At 43.2% G+C, this 21,865-nt stretch overlaps 1 protein-coding gene and 2 non-coding genes across 4 annotated transcripts in view; 1 reads left to right on the forward strand and 2 right to left on the reverse strand.

The window, feature by feature from the left end:
* The window catches only part of trnah-gug (transfer RNA histidin (anticodon GUG)), a 72-nt gene extending 19 nt beyond the window's left edge, over positions 1 to 53 (reverse strand). The window contains exon 1 of the tRNA in view: positions 1 to 53. This exon is cut by the window's left edge and continues 19 nt beyond it. This is a non-coding gene — a tRNA (tRNA-His).
* Positions 1 to 21,865, forward strand: part of ppp2r2bb (protein phosphatase 2, regulatory subunit B, beta b) — an 82,219-nt gene that overhangs the window by 43,794 nt on the left and 16,560 nt on the right. The window lies entirely within an intron of this gene.
* trnas-aga (transfer RNA serine (anticodon AGA)) lies at positions 252 to 333 on the reverse strand. The gene has a single exon. It is a non-coding gene; the product is annotated as a tRNA-Ser (tRNA).

Below are 21,865 nucleotides of genomic sequence, written 5' to 3' on the forward strand. Positions count from 1 at the left end.
ACCGGGGTTGCTGCGGCCACAACGCAGAGTACTAACCACTATACGATCACGGCGTGCCACCGGGCTGCACAGGATTCTCCATGCGGGTCTGCCTGAGTACAATGGCTGTGAGGGGACTGCCATCTCAATGCAGAAGTCACAATAATTTTTGAGTTTCTTTCAAAGGCAAAACTTCAGCAAAATCCCTGTCGAAGTAGATTCGGTCCCCGAGGCAGAAAGCTGCCATTAAGCCAAAGGGAGAAGTCAAAAGACGTAGTCGGCAGGATTCGAACCTGCGCGGGGAGACCCCAATGGATTTCTAGTCCATCGCCTTAACCACTCGGCCACGACTACACGCATTCAGTGCTGGTAAACTTTATTCTTTCGCCGTTCCCCACAAAACAGAGCTCTAGACACACCAGTACAAAAGACGATCAAGGCTACTCATCACCCGAACAGGCACTTGAACCCTGGACCCTCAGATTAAAAGTCGACTCGGGTTAATAAGGCGAATCAGACGACTCGGGTGAATCAGGCGAATCAGACGACTCGGGTGAATCAGACGACTTGGGTGAATCGGACGACTGGGGTGTATCAGACGACTCGGGTGAATCAGGCGAATCAGACGACTCGGGTGAATCAGGCGAATCAAACGACTCGGGTGAATCAGGCGAATCAGACGACTCGGGTGAATCAGACGAATCAGGCGAATCAGGCGGTTCAGGTAAGCCAGGGGATTGAGGGTCTTGATGAACATAGGGAACAACAGAATAGAAGGCAGACCACACACACCACAGGGCCATGGCAAATTCAGGAAGTATAATTTGGATGAGACATACCTGGGTAGCATCTTGGGTCTTGGCTCAGGTGCAAATATGAAGGCTCTTTTAATGGCAGGTACAGAACAACAGACAGGCTGGACATACAAATGTAATAATCAGCCATCTGATGGTGTACAGGAAGTGGCTTATATACAAATCAAACAGGAAGTGGGAGGTGAAGTGTGACATGACATGGTATCAACGTAAAAGGCGGAACAGAGCAGGGTGTCAAAATAAAAGTCCTAATAATAAAAATACACAGAGAACACTGAACAAAACCTTACATATTTAAAACTTTTTTCAGGGGCTAATCACACCAAAAGCGCTTTAAACGCTTGGAAACGCAAGGAGCGACGCACTGCCTTTATGAAAAAAAAGAGCAGTGCGACGCGGCGTTTTATATTGCTAAGCAACCACCAAGTCAGCTGTCTTGTCAATCAAATATTGAAGCGTGAGCGTTCTTTTGCTGTTAACTGTCACATTAGCAGAAACTTGCTCCTACCTTGTTTGAGGGTGAGAGGTGCACAAACACGCAGGAGAGAGTGAGCGTGTGGAGTCCGGTTCTTCATAGCAACTGTAAACTTACCTCACCACAACGTAAGGCCCGCCTCTCCCCTCATTCGATTGGACAATGGAAAGAAGCGAATGACGTCAGGCGCTTCTCCGCTCTCAGCGCTCCTTCAAAAGCGCATAATAAAAAATAAAAAATCCTTCAAAAGCACATGCTGCAGCTGGCGGCAAAAACCGCAAGGCGCTCGGCGCGCATAAACAGCGCGCGAACGCCCTCTGCCCGTAGAATATTATTCAAAAAACGCGCATGCAACTGCCATAAACACTTTTGGTGTGATTGGCCTCTAAGGGCTCAGTCACACCAAAAGCGCTTTAAACGCTTGCAAACGCAAGGCGCGACGCACTGCCTTTTTTAAAAAAGAGCAGTGCAGCGCGGCTTTTCATATTGCTAAGCAACCACCGAGTCAGCTGTCTTGTCAATCAAATATTGAAGCGTGAGCGCTCTTTTGCTGTTAACTGTCATATTAGCAGAAACTTTAAAAAGAGGGTGCTTGCTCTGACCTTGATTGAGGATAAGAGGAGCACAAACACGCAGGAGAGAGTGAGCGAGTGGAGTCCGGTTCTTCAAAGCAACTGTAAACTTCCCTCGCCACAACGTAAGGCCCGCCTCTCCCCTCATTCGATTGGACAATGGAAGACGCGAATGACGTCAGGCGCTCCTCCGCTCTCAGCGTTCCTTCAAAAACGCGTGCGCGGTAGGCGGCAGAAAACCGCAAGGCGCTCGGCGCGCATAAACAGCGCGCAAACGCGCCCTGCCCATAGAATATCATTCAAAAAAGGCGCCTGCAACTGCCATAAACGCTTTTGGTGTGACTGAGCCCTAAGGCTTCAAATATCAAAATCAAAAGATTATATTAGTCAAACTCTGTACAGTGTGTGGCTTTTGCACTTTTAAAAGTACACTTCTACACGTGAATACCCTAATTTAGGGCCTTATTTAGCTAAAATAAGTGAAAAATCAAATTGAGTATATTTATGTTTTTATAAGATTAGTCGATTAATCGAAAAATAATCACCAGATTAATCAATTATGAAAATAATCGTTAGTTGCACGGTTGCACCCCTAGTGCAAATCACTACAATCTGACTCAAAACACAGAGGAGAAAAATGTACACTTTTATATGAAATGGAAGACTTAAAAATTGTTACTTTGGCACAGTGAAACATTTATTTAAATTGTACATTTTATAAAAATCAATTCAATCAATTTTTATGTGATTATTGAATTAATTTTAGCTCAGTTAGCTGCAGAGCTGCTGGTTTAATACTATTTTTTTTTTTACAAATGTTAATGTTGTGCTTTATGACACTCCATTGCCCCTTCCTAGCAAAGATAGCATATGCTTAATGGAAAACTACAGTAAATATCAGAAAGAATCTCACACTACTGATAAAGTAGAGATCAGAAAATCATTTACACACCATCATGTTGTCCTAAACCTGTATAAGTTTCTTTATTCTGTTAGACACAAGAAGATATTTTAATAAATGATGGTAAGCAAGCACACAGTTGACGGTACTTCTTTTAAATGAGAGTTCATTTTAGTCAGTTACCTCCCAACACCCTCTTTAAATCTCTCTATAATTTGTGCTTTCTGCTTGGCTCTTTGCATCAGTGCTTCTGCATAGTCATATATCAGAATTGATTTATTTACCGGTGCCTTTGATACCTATGAGGTTATTTATGTATCCTCGTGGCCTGGGCACTGCAGAGAAAGACTTCAGTAGTGCTCAGCAAAACAACTTTTTATATTTACTGCAGTCCTCCTCAGTCAGCATCAATCTCCCGAAATCTGCCAACAAAAGCTTTATACTGTCCTATATCAGACAACAGTGCAGGGTTTTTTGTATGGTTTAAGAGGTGCAAAAAATGCTTGAAATGGTAACGCTTAAAAGTTTTTTCAACCTAAATTTTTTCACTTTAAGTGAAAAAGTTAAGTTGAAAATGTTTAAATATTTTAGGTGTTACCAAGTTTGTTTGTTTGTTTTTTTTACATTTTTTTCACCTTAAATATTCAATAAGGTGAGAAAATTTAAGTGGAAAAACTGATTTTATGCGTTACAAATTGGGGTATTTTTTTGTTGATCCAACTTTGACTTTTTACAGTTTACTTACTATACTAATTATATATAAATAAGTAAAACTATATATAGTATATATATCTGTGTGTGCAATACTAACTGAACAAATAGTCATCTGCAATGATAGCAATTAAAAGGCTACATAGTTAACTAAATTACAGATCAATTTAAAGATGACTGAATGTGGCAAAATCTAGGCTCCAGTTTTTTGTTGTTGTTCCTATTTGTCTTTTGGACATGAACACCAGCAGCAATTTAATTCTTGGATTACTATTTGTATTTTATATCTCTGAATTGAAGCATAATGACCCCCTTAGGATTTTGGCCTCTCCATCAGAGAGGTGCATTATGGGTTAACAGAAAACAAACTCAGGCAGTCCACCATCACAGTTAGCATGTAATCTCTCTGGATCATTAGATTCAGAGCTGGACACGCTTGTTATTGACTGCTTCTCAGCAAACGTGCCAAGCCAAACACCCCCTGGCCACACCATTCAATTTATTCATGATGTAAAATATTTTCGCTTTAGCCCCTCGGGGTATATTCATCACTCCCAAAATAAATCTGTCCGTATATTCAACACTACAGTAGGAGAAATAGTGTGAAGGGAAGGAGAGGTGGATTATACAGAGACAGAAGGCAGTCCAATTGATTTACTGTAAATATTCATGCATGCACTGTTTGTTAAGGACCGTTCACATTATAACAATAACTATAATAATAATTTTATTTTAAAGAGAATAGCGGAGTTCACACCACAACTAAGATAAAGACACATCGAATTATATTGTTGTGATCCCTTTTTTTTAACTAATGAACCATAAACCAATGACAGCCAATCAAATCTACTTGACTCTAAAGTGCACACGCATTTGAAATGACAGGCACTGTGGAGAAAGCGTATTGCTGAGGTCCTTTACATAAAATTACATCAGATGCCCAGCGCTGTTGCAGTTGCAGTGAAATTGACTTCATAATGTTTTTATTCTACTACACTGCAAGATAGGATTGCACAAACTAGATTCACTGTTTAGAGATACCTGAAACTCAGTGTGTTGAGGACAGTAGTTATAGCCAGTGTAAATGCAACAAGAACATCATATTTATACATTTAATGACACAATGTGAACAATTACAAACGTTTTTATTAAAGAGCACTCATTTCATTGCTAATGAAATATTGATATGCTATATGGCCCTTCTTGTTGATTTCAGATTTAGATCAGAGGGTTCAGACAGATACGTAACTGCAGTGATCTGTGACATCTGCTCCGGGCTAGCGAGGGTCAGATATTTATAACTAAAGAGATAACTCAGTAGGGCTGTTTGCTGTTTGTGGAAAGCGAGATTATCCTTGACTGCCTAAGCCACTTAGTAAAGCAGGTCAACACACCAGCAAACAATGATCACCTGTTGGTGTGGATGCTAGCATAGTTGTTACTTATTGTTAGTGGTTGACTGATATATTGCCGGGGCCAACTTTTTATCATCGTCGGCCGATAAATCTTTTCGCTTGGCTGATTCTCCGGTTGTGTCAGGCTAGCGCATTATTCAAGATGAATACACTCGAGATGCTTTCTTTATATCTGCATCGGCCATAAAAAAAAACCTTACCGGTGGACCACTACTTTATTGTTTATTGTTACTTTTAGTTATTGTTGCTGATGTGAAAGGGACCTTTATTTTCCACCACTCCCCTTCTGGTCCTACAGATATTGAAATACATTTTACTTTCTTGACTCTTTTCAATATCCTTACCATCCCTATGCATTCTAACAAATACATACTGAAGAAATGGAAACACGCAAGCTGTACCCATGTGTCTTTTCTCGAAAATCATTTTCTGACACATGGCGGCTTTGAAGCGGATTGAAATTAATTCAGGTCACCACTTCTTTCATAATGAAACCTCTATATCTACTTTTGCCTTGGTCAACGTCTGCCCTTCAATTTCACCATGGTCTTGAATCGTGCACTATCTGCATCCTCTCTATGCTAATGTTATAGTTTCATCTTCTGAGCTCAGTTGACATCAAGAGATCCAATCTCACCACAATCACAGAGTCAAAATGACCATAGCGCCAATATCCTTTTTAATCATATAAAAGATAACAGTGTCTGCTTACGGGTTAAAGGGGAAAATTGTGCAATTGTCTGTGTGTTAGTACAGAAAAGGTTTTCATTTTCGGACAGTCTGGTTGTACGCTTCATGGTGACCTTTGACCTGGCTGTATTTCTCAGCTCCATTGGCTCTTTGATTGATTGATTTATCACTCTCCATCCACCCAAGCAATTTTGATTTAGTGGAAAATTGATAAATATATATACTTTTATATAAAAGCAAAATGAATTTTCTGAGCGACATACAGCAAAAAATAAATCGCATAAAAAAGCAAGCCTTGAGATCATGGTGAAACGTTCTCTACGTATCTACTCCCTACATTGTAATTATTTTTGTAAAACAGCATTACATTTAAAATACAATTAAATCAAATGCCTTTTCAGTACAAATATATATTAGGGTGATTCTCACGAAATCCAGGTTTAGAAGGTGTCCAGCATCAAAAATTTTAAAAAGCCCTTAAAGCCAATTTATTTGCACATATAAGATTAAGGTCTGAACATACTGAAACCATTTTTTTAGAGGATTTAAAACATATTTCCTATAGAATTATTAACATTTTTAGATTATCATTATCAAAAATTATCATTACCGCAACATGATATTATATTAAATATATGCATTTACAAACTCATGTTTCGGTAATGAGAACGTCTCGGTTACGGATGTAACCCTCGTTCCCTGAAGGAGGGAACGGAGACGTCACGTCGTGACCGACGAATTGGGAACTTGCTTAGAGAGACCAATCTGCTTCGAATACTACTAAAACGCCAATGAACTTGGCATTGAGATATTTGCATAATGCTGGCGCCGCCCCGCCAGGTGCGTATATAAGGAGCACGTGCAAATAGGAAATCAGCTTCTGTTCGCTGAGAAAGCCGGAAAGGTGACCGGCCGTAACAGCAGGTGGCAGCACCTGTGGCGACGGGACGTGACGTCTCCGTTCCCTCCTTCAGGGAACGAGGGTTACATCCGTAACCGAGACGTTCCCTTTCAGTCGGTCACTACGACGTCACGTCGTGACCGACGAATTGGGAATCCCTACCAAAACGCCACTAGGGGCTGACCTCTTCCAGTGTCTGCGTAAAGCCCTCCGGTTCCACTTAAGGATAAGGAGAATTAGGTTTTAAGGCAGAAGGCCGGGCACTAGATGTTCCTTTAACCCCACAGTAGTGCCAGCGACTGGGAAGCGCCCTATCTGAGCGGTATAGGGACGCTGCGGAAGCCACCGCCCCGTTAAGGGCTAATGGTGGGCGAAAGTCAACCGTAGTTGAGGTAAATGACAGCCGTAGCTGTGTAAGCAAAGCAGTGCTCTGCTAAGGGAAACGTGGGCTGGTAGGATTAACCCCACGGAATAATACTCACAAAGGAACCCGTTGGGACACAATGTGGGGCCCTGGCCAAACACGTAGGTTCGTAAGAATACAACTAGTGAAAGGCTGACAGCCAATGCTCCGCAACAAAGGCTGTCAAGGCAGTGGAGAGAGCAAATCAAACCATTACGCATTTTTGCTCTGTTAGCCTTCCATACTGAAACTCAATTTGGAGCCTCAGTCGGAGGCTGCAAGCCGACTTGCGAGTCTGCTCTCCGTGCCCTCCCTGGTGAGGAAAAGAACACGAGAGGATACAGGCTCGATACGAACATTGTAAAATCTAATGAACGTATTAGGTGTCGCCCAACCAGCAGCTCTACCGATGTCTGTTAGCGAGGAACCACGAGCTAAAGCCCAAGATGAGGCAACACTCCGTGTGGAATGCGCTCTCAAATTAAAGGGCAAGGAATGCCCTGCAAATTGTAAGCTAGGGCGATAGTATCAACTATCCAATGAGACATCCTCTGCTTAGTGACAGCTTTCCCTTTCTGCTGGCCACCATAACAAACAAAGAGCTGGTCTGAGGTCCTGAAGCTTTGCGTGCGGACCACGTAGAATCGCAGTGCGCGTACGGGGCACAACAAAGCCTCGGTTGGGTTTGCCTGCTCCAAAGGCAACGCTTGCAAGCTCACCACCTTATCTCTGAAGGGAGTGGTGGGAACTTTGGGCACGTAGCCTGGTCTGGGTCTCAATGTTATACTCGAGACAGCAGGACCAAACTAAAAGCACGAATCGTCAACAGAGAATGCATGTAAATCCCCTACTCTCTTCATGGAGGCCAATGCTAGCAGGGTCAGAGTTTTCATTGATAAAAACTTCAGACTCGCAAACTGCAAAGGCTAAATCGGAGACCTGAAGGCTTCAGCACCATGGACAGGTCTCAGGAAAAAAGAGGGAGGGCGCGAGGGGTTTAGCCTGCGAGCGCCTCTTTAAAATGTAATAATTAAATCATGCTGGCCAACTGATCTGTCGTAGATAAGTGAGTGATGAGCAGAAATAGCGGCGATATCAATTTTAATGGCGGAGGGACAGCCTACCATCTAACCCATGTTAAAGATATAAAAGCATAATGTTAAAGGGCATTCTCTGGGTCCTCGCGTTGCGAAGAGCACCGGGTGACGAAAAGGTTTCATTAAGCGTGTAAGCCCGTCCTGTGGACGGTGCTCGAACCGCGTTGATGGTGTTAGATACCGCTTGCGATAAATCACCTAAACCTTGCGCGCGCTCAACGACCATACATGGATATCCACAGGTCGGGGCGCGAGTGCCAAATGTGCCCCTTCCTAAGAAAGAAAGTCCTTCCTCAGGGGAATCCGCCAGGGAGGGCTGTCGCGAGGAGCATTAACTATGAAAACCAATTCTTGGTCGTCCAGTACGGACGATTAATAAAAGGCTCTCCTCGTCCTGCCTGACTCTGCACAGTGTCTGCACAATAAAGCTCACTGGAAGGAATGCGTATTTACGCACCCCCCGCGGCCAGCTGTGTGCCAACGCATCCACGCCGAGGCTGCCCTCGGTTAGTGAATAAAATAGGCGACAGTGGGTATCGTTTGGCGACGCAAACAGATCTATCTACGCACAACCGAACTTCTTCCAAATTAGCTGGACCGTCTGGGGGTGGAGTCGCCATTCGCCGGGGGCGCAGCTCGGAAGCGCGTACCGCTGTATTGAGCGATCCCGGGATGTAAATGGCACGAAGGGACCTCAGATGCTTCTGACTCCAAAGGAGGAGATGACGAGCGAGATGCGACAGGTGACGAGAGCGCAAAACCGCCTTAACGGTAAATAACGCAACAGTCGCAAAGTTATCGGTGTCGGCAAATACATCCTTCCCTCGCATCTCCATAGCGGAGCGTACAAGTCCCAGATATACAGCGCACCGCTCGCGGCAGTTGGGGTGCTATGCACACCCCAGACTGCAGGCCCGTCATACGTGGCTGAACATCCCGTGCTTAGGGCATCGCATGCTACAGAATGCCAGGAGACCCCTCAGAGGCATATCTTGCTATCAGAAATGCTGGGTCTACTACGGGGAAATTTAAATGACACGCAGGTGTAGTGTTTACACAACGTATGCCGGTGCGCCACGCTCTCCTCGAGACTCGATCGTAAAGCCAACGCTGAAGCGGTCTCATATGACGCAGCTCGGGCAGTGTCACGGCTGCAGCATGCTGTCATATGTCCAGGAGCTTCTGAAATTGTTTCAGAGGGACCGCGTACTTCCCTCGAATTAAACCGAGGCAATAGTTGCGCGCTCTTGTAAAACACGCCAATTAGTTGATCGAGTCTAATTCCATACTGAGAAAAAGGATCCTCTGCACGGGGCAAAGTTGCTCTTTCCCAGTCGACCTGATGACTTAAACGAGCGAGATGCCGAAGCATTAACTCTGTGTTCGCGCACGTCTGCCAAGAACGGGCTATTATAAGTCAGCGTAAATAAAGCAGAATGCGAACAACGCTCTCTCTCTGATATTTTAATGCCGTGACTAGCACTTTCATGGAGACACGGAGAGAGAGAGACAGCTCGAATGGTGTACTTAATATTAATATGCCCACCCCATGACGCAGAGCGAAAAAACGGTCTAAGGCGAGGGGAGATGGACACAAAGTACACGTCTTACAGGTCTAAAGCTGCAACCGATCTGAATATTGAAATACGAGCCTCTGCGTTATCATCCAAAAAAAAAGACCACCTCCGTAGAGCCGGGCGTAAATCAAATCGATCGTAACCCACCGCGTATTTTGGGTACTATGAGATAAAGGCTGGAACCCTATCATCATATCATCATCTCGGTAAGAGGGACCGGCTCGATAATCCTTCGCCAGCAGGACATCGACTTATGCACGCAGTACATGTGCATCGGATACTTTCACTATAGTGAAACGAAAGCCCGAGAATTTTGGGGTTGTGCCGGTAATTGTATTTCGTAACCGAGGCGGATCGTGCGTAAAACCCAACGAAACGGGCTGGGAACTGAAGCCAAGCACCCAGGCACCGTACGAGGAGAATTAACGACACTACCGGTGTACCCGCGGCGGGGCAGCGAGGCGGGACAGGCGGGACTGCCGGTGCGTCTGCCGTGACAGCATAAGCATCTACAGTATGTGTGTGTGTGACACTGACCTGAGCCTGCTGAGGGAAACGGTCGTCCGGTCTCCTCAGCTGAGGACGCAGACTCCGAAGGGGTTTCTGGTGGTCCGGTCTCCTGAGTGGAGGGCTCGGACTCCTCAGAACACCCGCTGGCGATAGAGGAGAGGTAGGGTGAGCTGGTGTGTGCCCGCTCACGGCTCTCTCGATCCTCTGGAGACCTGGAGAGGGAAGAGGAATGCACTCTGTGTGTGGTTAGTGGGCACCGGCTAAACAGCCGGTGGAACATATGCAAACCAAGAATTTTCCACCCGACCCTCTATCGGGGGAAGGAGCGAATCACCGTCTCCTGAAGAGTGATCCTCTGCCAATCCAGGTCGCCCGCTTACTGGCCACTTAAACTCCCGATTTCACGGGAAGCGGCTAAGCGGGCGGGGCGAGCTGCTGACGACCGGTTCCCCCGCGCTGCCGAGATGGGGTCCGAGGAGGGGAACGGAGACGGTCGCCGCAGGACGCCGACGGCGAGAGGCAGACTGAGGAACCGGCGTGGTGGTTTTTACCAAGGGCAGCTCTCCTTCGCCGGGGCATGACCACAGAGATCGCCTCAGTCTGCGCAGCGGAGCTGTACGACTCCACGGCCTCGCCGAAGAGGCCGGTCTGTGAGACAGGAGCATTCAAGAAGTTGTTCTCGCCTGCGTCCGTCACCCAGACACAGCCAAAGGTGGCGATCTTGAACCACTGTCGTGAACATCGCACGACTGCAGGTCGCGGCCTCCCTCGTAAATCCTTGGTGAACCCGTAGCAACGTTATTGCGTGCAGGGCTGAAGCCGCCTCTCCGCATGCCTGACGGACAGCGCCCGTAACCGGACGACTGTCTACAAACACGGGAGGGAAGGGTTGGGTGGTCCCTCCAGGAACGCAGCTGCATCGCAACCCCCCGCTCCACTGAAGGGTCCCTGCCCTTAGCGGCTCCATTGGTGAGGGAGGTGAGGGGTGAAAGCTGAAGCTGAACGGCCGGAAGGCCGCAAACCACGTCAGCTCTTCGTGCCGTCGGGAAGAAAGGCACAGGAGCAGAGGACCGAGAGGCCCGAGCAGCTCCGAAATACCAATCACGTGGGCGGTACGGTTCGGGCGGAGAGGGGTTAACCGATCCCCTAAGGAATACACTAGCTGAAACACCTGTTAAAAGTGCCCTGGTCATTGGAGATTCTATACTCAGGAACACTAACATTGAGGCACCAAACACCCTAGTCGACTGTATACCGGGAGCCAGAACGTCTGACATTAGATCCAAACTTAAAGTGCTGGCTAATGCTAAACGGAAGTTTTCTAAGATTGTTATTCACGCCGGAACAAATGACACCAGACTCCGACAGTCGGAAATCACCAAAGATAATATTAAGGAGATGTGTGAAATTGCAAAAACAATGTCAGACAATGTAATATGCTCTGGTCCCCTCCCCGCCTACCGGGGAGATGAAACACATAGTAGATTAGTGTCTCTCAATGGCTGGATGTCAAAGTGGTGCCCTCAGCATAATGTAGGGTTTATAGACAATTGGAAGCATTTCTGGGGTAGACCATTTCTCCTAACCCGAGATGGCCTTCATCCGACATCAGAAGGAAGTGCTATACTCACCAGAAATCTGATTAATATTCTTAATTCTGATATAGTATGACTATCCAGGGCCCAGGTCAGGAAACAGACGGATCAGCTTAACTGTCCGTCTGTTAGCTGGCATGATATGTCTAGATCACATATATCCCAGAACTTCGAGTCGATCTTACCAGAATATCAACACATTTCAACTGTATCTGTTCCCCGAACAAGCAAATACAGAGCACCGCTTGCCACATCACGTACAAATTTGACCAACATAAAATTAGAAAATAATACATTACAAGATGAACCTCGAATGTTAAAATTCGGCCTTCTTAACATTAGATCGCTTACCAATAAAGAACCTATTGTTAATGAAATAATTAATGACCAAAACTTAGATGCACTCTGTTTAACAGAAACCTGGCTTAAAGCAGACGACTACATTAGTTTAAACGAATCCACCCCACAAGACTCTTATTATACACACGAACCTAGGTTAAAGGGGAGAGGGGGTGGTGTAGCTACAATATACAACAAAATTTTTAAAGTAAACCAAAAATCTGAACTAAAATTTAAATCATTTGAACTAATGTTGTTAAATATGGAAATAACTGATCGTAACCACAAACAGCTCTCTTTTGCCTTAGCTACAATCTATAGACCTCCGGGCCACCATGCAGATTTCCTTAAAGAAATAGCAGATTTTCTGTCTGAGCTTGTAGTCACTGTAGATAAAGCTCTTATCGTTGGTGATTTTAATATTCATGTGGATAACCATAAAGATGCATTAGGACGTGCGTTTATGGATGTTCTAAATTCTCTCAATATTAGACAAAACGTGACAGGGCCAACGCATACTCGTAAGCACACATTAGACTTAATTCTGTCACTCGGGCTTAATATTAATGACATCAAAATATCACCTCAGAGTGATGCAGTTTCTGACCATTACCTTGTGTCATACACTGTACTTCTAGATAGGATCACTCAATCCACAACATGCTACAGATTAGCCAGAACAATAATTTCCACCACTAAAGATAGCTTTATTAGCACTCTTCCAGACCTGTCCCAAATTAAACATGCAGATAACTGTGATGATCTAGATATTGTAATAGAAAACCTAAACAATGTCTGTTCTAACACATTGGATGCCGTTGCTCCCATTCGAAAAAAGAGAATCAAAGAAAAGCCGCCAGCTCCATGGTATGATCATCACACCGCAGCTCTTAAAAAGGCAACTAGGAAAATGGAAAGAAATTATAGAAGCACAAAATTAGAAGTATGGCGTGCAGCATGGAAAGATAGTGTTAAACACTACAGACAGGCTATTAAAACCGCCAGATCTACCTATCTTAGCAAGCTTATAAATGAGAATCATAATAACCCTCGTTTCCTCTTTGGCACCGTTGCAAAACTGACTAGAAACAAAGAACAAACAGAAACCAATAGTAAACTCCAACACAATAGTAACGACTTCATGAACTTCTTTTCTAACAAAATTACGGCTATAAGGGAAAACATCGTAGCTACACAAGCAGCCACCACTCTACCCGTTAGTTCACTTAACACTAGACTACCACACGAACATCTTGATTCATTTAAACCTACTACAATAGAAGAGCTCTCTAAACTAGTAACGTCATCCAAATCATCGTCCTGTATATTAGACCCCGTTCCCACAAAACTACGTAAAGAGGTATTTCCTGTAGTGTCAACCCCGGTTCTAAATATCTTTAACTCATCGCTAGAAATAGGATACGTTCCAACATCTTTCAAACTAGCAGTTATTAAACCGCTGATTAAAAAACCACAGCTTGATCAGGGAGAGCTTAATAACTTTAGACCAATCTCAAATCTCCCTTTTCTTTCGAAAATATTAGAAAAGGTAGTGGCAAGCCAGTTACGCACATTTTTGACAAATAATAGTACATATGAAAAGTTCCAATCAGGATTCAGGCCCCACCATAGCACAGAGACAGCGTTGCTTAGAGTTACACATGACCTCCTATTAACATCCGATCGTGGTGAAATCTCAATTCTTATATTATTAGACCTTAGTGCAGCCTTTGACACAATAGATCATACAATCTTACTCAATAGACTAGAAAACTATGTTGGTATCAGTGGTCAGGCGCTAGCATGGTTTAGGTCGTATCTAACCAATCGCTATCACTTTGTTTATGTAAACGAGGAAGAGTCATATCACTCCCTGGTTAAATACGGTGTACCGCAGGGATCGGTTTTAGGTCCTATCCTGTTCTCGTTATACATGTTACCTCTAGGAGACATTATCAGGAAACATAACATAAGTTTTCACTGCTATGCGGATGATACCCAGCTTTACATCTCCTCACATCCCAGCGAAACACACACGTTTTCTAAGCTAACAGCCTGCCTTAGCGATGTTAGTGACTGGATGGCACATAACTTTCTTAAGCTGAACTCCCATAAGACAGAGATACTTATTATTGAACCGAATCGCTACAAACATAATATGTCAGATTACACGTTGCACATAGATGGCTGCACTGTGGTGCCATCTTCCACGGTAAGGAACTTAGGTGTGATGTTCGACAGCAACTTATCCTTCGATAGTCATATCGCCAACGTCTGCCGTACAGCTTTCTTCCACCTTAGAAATATCTCGAAAATACGCCATATACTGTCTACATCTGACGCAGAGAAGCTTATCCATGCTTTTATGACCTCTAGAATAGACTATTGTAACTCGCTACTCGGGGGATGCCATGCAAATCAAGTAAACAAGCTTCAGCTAGTTCAAAACGCTTCCGCAAGGGTACTTACTCGATCTAAAAAGTACAATCACATAAGCCCAATTCTGGCATCTTTACACTGGCTACCAGTTAAATATCGCATACAATTTAAAATATCACTACTCACCTACAAAGCTTTAAATGGCCTAGCACCCTCATACCTTAGAGAATTACTATCAGAATACAATCCATCACGCACACTACGGTCACAAAATTCTGGTCTCTTGATTATCCCTAGACTATCAAAAGTGTCTAAAAGTGGAAGGTCATTTTCCTACTTAGCCCCTAAGCTCTGGAATGATTTACCAACCGATGTCCGAGAATCAGACACAGTCGATAATTTTAAATCTAGACTTAAAACTTTTCTCTTCAACAAAGCATTCGCATAATTTGTCTAGTAAAAGTACTTAACTCGAAATAGTTATTTGTACCGAACAAAGCACTCGCGGTCATAAAACAGACCAACCAAATAAATAAATAAAAACCTTATCTTAACGTATAGTCGGATTGCGATTTTGGAACTTTCGTGTTCTTGTGAATAGTATGCCATACAAACCCGTTTGCCACTGATCGTGCATTAACGGCGTCAGTGGGGCATCCAGCCTTAGTCAAACGGGTTGGCACGTATGGTTGGGTTGGGCTTTTGGCGCTTTCTTTATATTGCGAATACTATGCCATACAGACCCGTTTGCCACTGAACCTGCATTAACGACGACAGTGGGGCTTCCAGCCTTAGTCAAACGGGTTGGCACGTATGGTCGGGTTGCGATTTTGGCGCTTTTTTGTGTCTTGTGAATAGTATGCCATACAGACCCGTTTGCCACTGAACCTGCATTAACGACGACAGTGGGGCCTCCAGCCTTAGTCAAACGGGTTGGCACGTATGGTCAGGTTGCGATGTTGGCGTTTTCTCATGATCTTGTAAATAGCATGCAATATAGACCCGTTTGCCACTGAACCTGCATTAACGACGACAGTGGGGTTACAGGCCTTAGTCAAACGGGTCGACAGGTTTCATTTTCTCTTTCTCTTAAAAATCAGAAGGTGACCCTTAGTTACCATATATACCGTCGCAGTGGGCCCCCAATTTGCAAAATCCTCAACTGTGGATAATATAATTATGCCGCAATAGTTAGTCTGTCTGAAACTAAGCTGATTAAACCACATCACTGTGTGACACTTGCATTACATGTGAACGGCCCCTACGCTAATATGATTTTGTTTTTCTCTCCCTGTCCTGTCCTCGACCCTGAGGACAATGGGACAAACAGACCCAGTTCCGGTAGATGTGAAAGTCGACTCACCTCTGATCTACTGGTCGTCCATCACTGTGATGCCCAGCTGATGCCTGACCAACGACCACCGGCAGAACCCGCTTAAACCCCGCTTAATCTCCTTATCCGTTTATATGTGTTTATATACATATATATCTCCCAAGGGTTTTTCCCTCCTAGGACTTTTTTTTTTTTTTTTCCTCGGCTCAACAACCCGGGGTTTTTGTTTTTTTTCTCCTAGGGGGTTTTTTACCCCGGGGAGGTAGCCTGCTTGGGCTTAATTTAGCATCTTCTCCTAGACGTTACATTAGTAATACGCTCGTTCATAATGTCGAGTCATAGCCTCAGCAAATTTGACAGCTTATGCTATTGTGTATTATGTTGTGCTATCTGTCATTTTTCTGTGCTTTTACTGCTTCTATTAATGTAAAGCTGCTTTGAAACAATTGAGTATTGTGAAAAGCGCTATATAAATAAAATTGAATTGAAAAAAATTGAATTGAATTAACCCCTCCAACTCTACCGTTACCGCCGCTCGAGCGGGCACGGCCGCCATCTCCGGAACGACTCCACTTCGGAGGAAATTGGACACCCCTCTGATGCTGCAGAAGTGAACGGGACCAGAAGGAGGTCCAATGGATTCGGCAGACATCGTAGAACACGACTCTGCCGTCTCCACCGGAACCTCAACCGGCTGAGGATGAAAGGCCGGTAGGTGGAGGACGCATCCTCCGTCCTCCTCAGCGTAGTGATGCGAAGAGCGTCATGCGAGCGCTTGACAGTCGCACCATGGCGGTGTCAGCACTGCAAAGACGCGGACAGCATTCCCGTAGAAACGACAGTCGTCTCCGCAATCCAAGAGGGTTATGCTCTCACAGAGAGAACAAAAACTCTCCACGAGCGCAGCCTCAGAGTGCTTGATGCCCAAGCATGAAGACAGCGCTCGTGACCGTAACTGGAAACCTTATACCTCTCACATCCAAGATCGCACGGACGAAAAGCAATCCTGAATAGGACGCTGATCTCCGAATATACGAGAGAGTGGCTGTCTTTAAAAAGACACAGAGCTCTCACGTATCACTCTTTTAGGGAAATCACTCTTTAGGTGCTCAGCTGATGATGCGCACAGGGAAAGGCAACGCACACACTAAACTCAAAACAAAAAATATGCAGAGCAGTGGAATACTGCGAGCGTCCGCTGTGTTAGTACTGCCTGTCAATCAACTTCAGCAACCGTTCCCAGAAGAGCAGAGAGTAGCTTCTCAGTCAGATAAAGCCGGCTTTCGAAGCGATAAAAAGCTGATTTCCTATTTGCACGTGCTCCTTATATACGCACCTCGCGGGGCGGCGCCAGCATTATGCAAATATCTCAATGCCAAGTTCATTGGCGTTTTAGTAGTATTCGAAGCAGATTGGTCTCTCTAAGCGAGTTCCCAATTCGTCGGTCACGACGTGACGTCGTAGTGACCGACTGAAAGGGAACTAATAAGTTGTCTAGGTACTATGACAAACAAAATTTCAACTTTTATCTGGAGAGAAAAAATAAGAACTGCTTACCTGTTAGCCATCTTGAGTGTCACAGTCAGTTATGTATCTTCCAACAAGTTTTTTGAAAATGTTAGTTCTGTGAGGGCTTAAACAATGATTGAAAATTGTTGCGGAGGATGAGAAAATTGGTCTTGGACACATTTATATTCCTTATTATTGTCTGTACATTTACCAATGATCACCGAATACCACATGTTTCGTTACTGTAAATTTTAAAAGTATAACATGCAATGAAGCTTTTTATTTTTTAGATTTTTTAATTATAAATATTTCCATGTCAAAGAACCCAAATCCAGTCATGGTCCTATAGACTGCTATTGAACTGATGCTATTCAAGCCCAGAAAAGAATGAAAGACTTCGCCAAAACAGTCTGTGTATCCATATGCCAAGCAACTACGTCAGGAGGTCATGGCATGAACTTGTAGTCTGCTCGTGAACGGTCCAAGAATGAAAATAAATTGTCCAATTAAGTTGTTATTTTTGTTTTCTTCGCGCACAAAAGTGTTCTCGATGCTTCATGATATTTTGATTGCACCACTGATGATGCATGAACTCTTTTGGTCATGTCTGTCTTTCTTTTCTGGGCTTGAATAGTGGCGTTTCCTACACAACTCGTAGTTCACTGACACGCTGGGCAATATCACATTCATTATCGCAGTTGATTTATCATAACTTTGAGTAGCAGTCTAACTGTGGGTTCACACCAGCCGCGTTTGAGGCCAAAATTCGCGTCCACCGCATCTAGTTTGCCGCTTGAACATTTTGAGTTTACTCGCTTCATTCACGCGTGAAAAGCTGCGCTTGAAATTCTAGTCATCGAGACATTCACGCGGAAATTCGCGTCATGGGGGAGGAGCTTCTGCGACTCCGTTCGCTTCCTGTAATCACGTCACTACTAGAGCAAGCTCCTGATTGGTTAACGCAGCACGTTTTTCCACCAAAGTACAAATTTTTTAACTCGCATGTTTCCCACGGCAATGCTCAATTTGCAGCATTCGCGTGAACTAGACGCGCGACTGAGGCGAAATCGCATCTAACGCGCAACGCTAAATGCCCATTAACGTCTTCACATTGACTTAACATTGAAATCACTCACTCTCTACTGCGGCTGGTGTATACGCAGCATTAAGTACTGTCACAAGCCTCATGGTTTTCATCAAAAATATCTAAATATTTATTCCGAAGTCGATGGATTTACGAGTTTGGAACCACATGGGGGTTTGTGATTTATGATCAAATTTTTCTTCTGGTGTGAACTATCCCTTTTACAAAAAGCAGTGGAGGAATCAGTTATATCAGCTTATGATGTTATAGTCTTTGTTTACAGTCACATGTTGAGATCCAAGCACATTAATGATTCGATAATGCTAAGGTTTTTTTTATTCATTTTTAGTCAGCAACATTTTTGTTAATCTCTCCCAAAAAATAAAGTGAATCAATGTGATGATAAGTACTCCAAACACAGTTTACTCCAGGGGTTTAATTAGGTCAGCGTGTTATCACGTCTCCAAAAGCTCATTTAGTATTCTGCTTCTGCGAGGAATCTGAATATGATTTGGATGTAATTATTCCACCCCCAATCCCACCGCCTCTTTCTCTCACTCCACCCCATGATGCTTTGTGTCTCTGATATGCTTGTTTCATCTGTCTATGGTGTGTTCCAATAAGAGATGTATGGCACATGTGTCTGAATGGGTCACAAATCATGTTTTGTATACAAAGACAAACTGTTGTCATGTGATGTGTTTTTTTTAAAGGCACAAAATTTCCTTGCATGTGTATTTTGTGTCTGTATTCAGTGAGTGTCTGTAAGGCGTAGACATTGATCAGCCGAAACTTAAGAAGAGTGCTGCTGCTGTAGATGTCCATTGACAATTTCAAAAGAAACGCTCATTACCTCTCAGTACAGCGGCTTTGCTTTTGTTATAGACAGCCAGTGTTTAGCTCAGCAACATTAAGTCTTTTCTTTCATTCAAGCAAGCTCCTCTGTTTTCAATGCTTACTACTTAGCTATCCAAGAACTTTACGTTTCCTCCGACTAATCCTTTCGGAGACAATACAACCATTTTTACGAGTGGTGGTTACATTGAGTGTGTGGACAAATAGAAAAGCCACTAAGAACAAGATTTTGGGCAAGGTCAAGGACCATAGATATGCAAGCACGTCAACTATTGTTTGTTCAATAGAGTTGTGATGTTTTTTCAAGATTCAGCCAATCATGCCTATTACATACGATTTATATAAATAAATATAATTATAGAACAGTTCTTTCTGGTTCTCGAATCTGATTGGCTAAGAGCTATGCGATATTGTGCTGATATCGGCACTGTAACCGCTTCACCTTTTGTATCATTCCGCCACCTAGTGAATGGAGGTCCTAAGCAGGCTCATCTCTGAATGGAAAAACACAGACGTGCTGTGTGAATCACTCTCCGTGTGTCTCATTAGTTTACTAGCTCATAAATCAGTCTGAATCCCCAATCGGAAGTTATTCCGTCAAAGATCAGCGCTCTTGGATGTTACGTTAAAGTTAATGGGAGAAATGTCTTGTCACATCGTGTGGACGATTAACACTTGGAAAGAGGAATATAAACACTCGTTTTTTTTTCTGGAGCTATATTTCTTATCAGAACGCGAAAACACCGTGGAACTGCAGGTAAGCACCGCAGCTTTTAAATGTGGACATTGATCATTTACTTTATCGGGACGTGACTATTAAAACATGTTATGAGATATCGCCACTGGTATAATGTTATTTATAAGCAGCATGCAAAAACATCTCTCTGACACTTATAAAAACCGTTTTATATAGTACTGACAAGAACAAAGTTTAATAATAATAATCGAGTGCTCGTATCACGTTAAGAATAAATGAGAAAGCAACAGTAACGTTATACAAGTAGTTTTATTAACTTTTACCTCGCGCCAAAACAATAACAACACAAAAGACACTAAATATGAATTAAAAAACAAGTAATAGTTTGATCATGACACCAAATACTGCTGATTTGATCTCATTTTGACGATCATAAACAAACAAGGCCAACATGAGAGCCAGGGTATCTCTGTCAGAGATGTAGCCCAGAGAGGGCGGTGGTCAGCGGGGCGAGTGAACACTGACGTCCGCTCATGCTTTGGTTCTCATTCGTACCGAATCTCACTAAGCAAACGTTCAAACAGGCGCTATCTTTACTAATCGACTGCAGATTTAAATATAATACATATACATTCTCGACTGAACTAATCTTAAAACTACACTTTGTGACCAAGAAACGGTAATATAAAGTAACGGCTTTTCCGTCCATTGAGTTGTTATGAGCTTCAAAGCAGCCGAAAGTTTTACCTGTCATTCTGGCCGCCCTCAAATCCGTGGCGGAAGAAGTAGTTCTCAAACAAAGAGGCTTTTAAAATAACTCCGTTGTTGTTTTCTAGTTTTCGTTTTTCAAACGTTTGCCGTTGAACTGTTGTATAAAAGCAATATCGCTCTCGGAGTCGTGTGATATAGCTCTATATCATCACGGCTGTGCTTGCCTCTGGCCTAATCACAGCCGTGATGATATAGAGCTATATCACACTCCTACTCAAGCGATATTGCTTAAATAATAAACCTTACTTTAAAGGGACACAAAAATTCTGATTTTCCAGCTCCCCTAGAGTTAAACATTTGATTTTTACCGTTTTGGACTCCATTCAGCTGTCCTCCGGCTCTGGCGCTACCACTTTTAGCATAGCTTAGCACAATCCATTGAATCTGATTAGACCATTAGCATCGCACTAAAAATAACCAAAGGGTTTCGATATTTTTTCTATTTAAAACTTGACTTTTTTGTAGTTACATCGTGTACTTAGTGTCTTTCAATAGCAGGGGACTATTTTAGGCTGCTGCGTAATATCATTGCGCCGCCTGCAGCCATGTTACGGCAGCAAAGTCCTTAATTATTACGCCAGAATGAGAGTATAGTTCCTAACCATATCTGCCCTACCTAGAAAATCACAACTTTTAATTTTGCGTCAGTCTTAGTATAAGATGTAACTCCAGAAGTCAAGTTTTAAATAGGAAAAATATTGAAACTCTTTGGTTATTTTTTTTAGGCACAATGCTAATGTTCTAATCGGATTCAATGGATTATGCTAAGCTATGCTAAAAGTGTTAGCGCCAGACCCAGAAATCAGCTGAATGGATTCCAAAATGGTAAAAATCAAATGTTTAACTCTAGAGGAGCTGGAAAATAAGTATATTCAAAAATATGCAAAAAAGTGGAGTGTCCCTGTAAATTAAGTTTTTGGCCAATATATTTTTTGACATGTTTTTCAACCTTTAAGCATCTGTATTTTTTATTATTTTAATTCTTATCGTTTTCTCATTAAAGTCGTGACTTTATTACAGTAAAATACTATAATACAATTTGTTTTTTTAAATAAAAATTATCAACATTTTTAAGGCAGTAAAAAATGGATAAAACACATAACTAATTATTTCATTTTAACACTGAGATTTTCTTAAATAATTTATTTTCTTCGAAATGTGACCCGCACATTACTTGACGTTTTTTATGCTTTGGATTCACTTCGCTGCCAGTTCGCACGGCAAGAACAAAGTCTTTACAAGAATCGCACCCAGCTC

This window comes from Misgurnus anguillicaudatus, chromosome 9 (assembly GCF_027580225.2).
Source record: "Misgurnus anguillicaudatus chromosome 9, ASM2758022v2, whole genome shotgun sequence".
Lineage (NCBI taxonomy): Eukaryota > Metazoa > Chordata > Actinopteri > Cypriniformes > Cobitidae > Misgurnus > Misgurnus anguillicaudatus.